The sequence below is a fragment of the Lycium ferocissimum genome, chromosome 9 (assembly GCF_029784015.1).
Source record: "Lycium ferocissimum isolate CSIRO_LF1 chromosome 9, AGI_CSIRO_Lferr_CH_V1, whole genome shotgun sequence".
NCBI classification, from domain to species: Eukaryota; Viridiplantae; Streptophyta; class Magnoliopsida; order Solanales; family Solanaceae; genus Lycium; species Lycium ferocissimum.
This window is the reverse complement of record NC_081350.1, coordinates 52,018,848-52,023,711: the sequence shown is the minus strand read 5'-3', so window position 1 is coordinate 52,023,711 and position 4,864 is coordinate 52,018,848.

The following is a 4,864-nucleotide window of genomic DNA, read 5'->3' as shown; positions in this document are numbered from 1 at the left end:
CCCAAGACTACTCGATCAGATTATCTGGGTGACTCGGTGCTCGGTGGGTTTAATATGGCGAGTGAAACCACGAAGGGGGAGATTTCTTTGCCGGTCAACATTGACGGCACCGTTACGACGGTGTTCTATGTCATCGAAGGAGACATAAAAGTATAATGCTTTGCTCGGTAGGTCGTGGATACATAGCATGAGGCCTGTTCCGTCGACATTACATCGGTTCTTTGAAATTCCCAACACGGAAGGGTAAAAACCATCAATAAGAAACGACCCATTTGCAAGGGAGATGTTCGCGGTTGAGGAAGCGCCACTCTTTCCCAAAAAATCGGATCCAAAAGAGGATGAGTCTATCGGTGGCAAGGACTCTAATTAGCAACTAAAGTGTACGGGTTCGATAGCGGGAGACGCCGGGGTCGGACCGGGAATATGAAGAGGATGATTTCGGTGTGCAGATCATTCGTTTGCTTAGGATGACTCGGATGCAACCAAGTCTACGGTGTAGGAGCCGAGCCGGTCATCTTGTTTCGAATATCTACGGATGAAAGCTATACCTAGGCATGGGGGTAACCTCGGAGCTCGGGGAAAAATTTAATTAAGTTTAAGCTAATGCGGAATTGTTTCGCATGGTCCCGTTTAGATATGACGGTGTGCCACCGCGTAATAACTCGCAAGCTCGGCCTCGACGGGAGATTTCCCCGTGAAAGTAAAGAGGAGGCCTATGGCGAGCCAAAGCACGCCTTCGTAAAGGATGAGGTAACAAAGCTTTTGAAAATAGGCTCTATCAAGGGAGGTAAAATACCGGATTGGCTAGGTAACGTAGTGGTGGTCTTAGAAAAAGATAAGAAATTTAGAATGTGCGTTGATTATAAGGATTTAAACAAAGCATGCAGAAGGATTCATTTTCGATGCCTCACGTCAATAGAATGATCGATGCGATGGCCGGGCATGAGATGTTGAGTTTTCCTTTCTCCGGGTATAACCAAATCCGGATACACCGGGGGATCAGAAAACATCCTTTATTATGGGTATAGGATTTACATTTACAATGTCATGCCCTTTGGATTAAAAAATGCCGGTGTAACTTACCAACGCCTAGTTAATGGGATGTTCGAAGAACAAATAGGAAAAATAATGGAAGTTTATATTGATGACATGGTAGTCAAGTCCCTGAAAACAGAGGACCATTTAAAACATTTGCAGGAAACTTTTGATGTACTCAGTAAATATAACATGAAGCAACCGGAAGATATGTGCCTTCGGTGTCCGGTCGGGCAAGTTCTTGGGTTTCGTAGTGTCAATAGGAATTGAGATTAACCCGGACAAGGTCAAAGCCATCGAGGATATTGAGGTGGTAAATAACGTCAAAGGAGTCGCAAAGCTCATCGGAAGAATAGCGGCGAGTCGGTTCATATCGAGGTCTTCGGATAAAAGTCACCATTTTTTTCTCCTTATTAAGAAAAAGAATGACTTCGTTTGGACACGGAATGCCAAAGAGCATTGCGAGAATTGAAAAGGTACTTGTCGGCCCGTTTCTCTTGCCGCGCAGCAGAAAGCGGGACGAACAATTGTTTCTCTACCTTGCCGTATCAGGAGTAGCGGTAAGTGGTATTTTGAGTCGAGAAGAATCGAGGTGCAACGCAATTCATATATTATGTGAGTAGAACTTTAGGGGATACGGAGACCGATTATTCCCACCTTGAAAAGTTGGCATTGGCATTGTAAGTACTTACAAAGCTACGAACCTTGCTTTTAATACCGTCTGGTATATGGTGTGTGACCTACTTACCCTCTAAAGAACGTCATGCATAAACGGAATTGTCGGGTAGACTAACGAATGGGCCGTAGAGATTAGCGGATATGATATCGAATATAAACCCGGATGGCCGATTAAGTCCCAAATCTTGGCCGATTTTGTGATGATTTTACCCGACTATGGTCCCTAGAGGTTGAGAAAGAACACGCTAACCTCGGGAAAAGCAAGGTATGTGGTTGTTACACACGGACGGGGACCTCGAACCTCGAAAGTTCGGGAGCTAGGAATCGTCCTTAGAACTCCCGCCTTGGGATGCCATCCGACGATCGATAGAACTATTAAGTTGACTAACAATGAAGCGAGTATAAGGCTATGATTGCAGGTTTGGAATTAGCTCGGAGTATGGGAGTCGAAATAATCGAAGAAAAATGCGACTCTCTCTTGGTCATTAACCAAGTGAATGGCGTCTTCGAGGTCAAGGATAAACGAATGCAAAAGTATCTGGAGAAAATTCAAGTGATACTACACCGGTTAAAGAGTGGACCGTACGGCATGTACCGGGGAGCGAACGGCGAAAGGCGGCGCATTGTCAATTTGGGCTCTTCGGTCGAAGGAAGAAATCAGCCCGGCACTACGGTGCCTTGATGGTCGACGATAGAAAATGGGTATTTTGAAATAAACACGATGGTCTAACTTGGGATTGACGCAACAAATACATCGATTACTTGCAAGATGGGAAAGCTCCCAAGTGACCCAAAGAATCGCGTCACAAGGACAAAAGCACACGGTTCGCAGTGGACGGCTAATTGTATTGACGGTCTTTCTTCGGGCCCCTGGCCAAGTGTTTGGGTCCCGGAGAAACCGAGTATGTGATGAGAGAAGTCCACGAGGGGACCTGCGGAAATCACTCCGGTGCAGAAGCCTTAGTCCGAAAAATTATCAGAGCCGGTTATTATTGGAACCGGATGGAGGAAGATTCGAAGAATTTTGTCCGAAAATGTGATGGGTGTTAAAGACATGCCCCAATGATTCACCAACCCAGGGAGTTGCTACACTGAGTAGTGTCACCTTGGCCCTTCATTAAGTGGGGAATGGACATTGTTGATCCACTGCCATGGGCACCAGGTAAGACCCGTTTTATTTTGTTAATGATACATTATTTCTCCAAATGGGTTGAAGCGCAGGGCCTTAAAAAAGATTAGAAAAAGGCCGTTATTGACTTCATATTGGACCACATTATTTGTCGTTTCGGCATCCCGGCCGAGATAACTTGTGATAACGGTCCTCGGTTCATTGGCGACAAAGTCAATGATTTCCTAGAGGTTGAAAGATCGAAAATTGTATCGACTCGCGTATCGCCCCAGTCCGCAAACGGACGGAGCGGAATCCATGAATAAAACAATAATTCAAAATCTAGGGAAAAGACTTGAAACATGAAGCATCTTTGGAGGGAGAGTCTTTGTGTCGGAGGTATTGTGGGCTTACGAACCACGTCAAAATCAAGCACGGGAGAAACACCTTTCTCGTTGGTCTACGGGGCGAAGCCCTCATCCCGTAGAAGTTGGTGAGCAAGGTCCCCGATTCGGATACGCCACCGGTGGGTCAACGAGGAGGCCATGGCTATAAAACTCGACCTCACGGATGAACTTCGCGAAAACGTGTTAGTCGAATTTCGTAGCCAGAAGCGAGAGAATGGAAAGGTACTACTACGGAGGAGACGATTTTTGACATTTCCAAGTTGGGGGACTTAGTGCTTGGAGAAGTTACGTTTGAACACCAAAAATCTCAACGACGGAAAGTTGGGATCAAACGGAAAATTTTGTATAAGATAAAATAACGGGTAATAATGGGTATCAGTGGAGACCATGGATGGACAACGGTTGCGTAACAATGGAATATGGCTCATTTGAAGAAATACTACGCTTGAGTACGGACGCCTACCCTCGTGTTTATTTTTATTAAACCTTTCTTTTTTGCGGGGAGTACGATGCGATGAGTTAGGTGTTGGGTCACGAAAACACGTGTTGCACTCTTTTCCTTAGTACGGTTTTGTCCCAAAACGGGTTTTCCGATAAGGTTTTTTAATGAGGAAACAAGTACAACGTGTTACTTGATAGAAACAAGGACAAGTGTCTCAAAACTCGGGGGTATACCCTATGAGTGGGGACTTGATAGTGCTTGTTTTGAGCCATGCGGCTCGGATAAACACTGGGGACTACTATACCACGTCAAGGCTTACCACCGGTGGATAAAAAATGACGCGAACAAAGCGAGGAGAACGGCAGATGAAGAAGGATTACCAGGAAGTCCTCGTCCGAAATGCATACCTTCTGTATTAGGTTTTGATGTAAGGACCAAACGATCGAACGAATCGTGTCTTTATATCATGTACGTGCAAATATTTGTAATATAAGATTATTGAAAATTCGGATTATTGCATTTCGGATATGTATATCTTGTTAAACACCACATTGATTATTACTCAAAAATTCACATCATTTTGTCCAAATACCGTACACGGGGACTATAGTCGAAATTAGATTAAAGTAACAGGCAGTGTCGAACCAAGCCAAAATCTTTAAATACCCCGGAACGGGACTCATATCAAAATTTGCTAAGGCTAGGATTCAGGTGTCCGAACCTAATCCACGACAAGTGAACTGTTGAAAAATATCGGCCCTAAAATGCCTAATATGATTTAGAGAAGTCTGAATTCACAGAGCATAAATAAGTCCCACGGGAAAATCACTCGATTAAATCCCCGGACAAAATGTACCGGACGAAAAGGAAAGCCAATATCGAGCATAATTCAAAAAATGACTCGACCCTTTGTTTGCTACTTAACAGGATTGATGATTCGGGGCAAAAGTCATAATAAACATTCAGATCAAAGAATAAAGAGAATCGGCAAGAAAAATGCACATTCCATATATGTAAGGTTTTTTACACCTGAAATTCATACGAAGTTAAAAAACAAAAAACAAGCCAAAAAGGCAAAGGAAAAATAAAGGCTAAGTGTGGCCCGATCTATCCTATAAAATGGAACCAAAATGCTCGGATGCGTACCCACTCGAGGAATCCTCGAAGGTGAGTGTCGAGGGCTCTGCCCCCGCC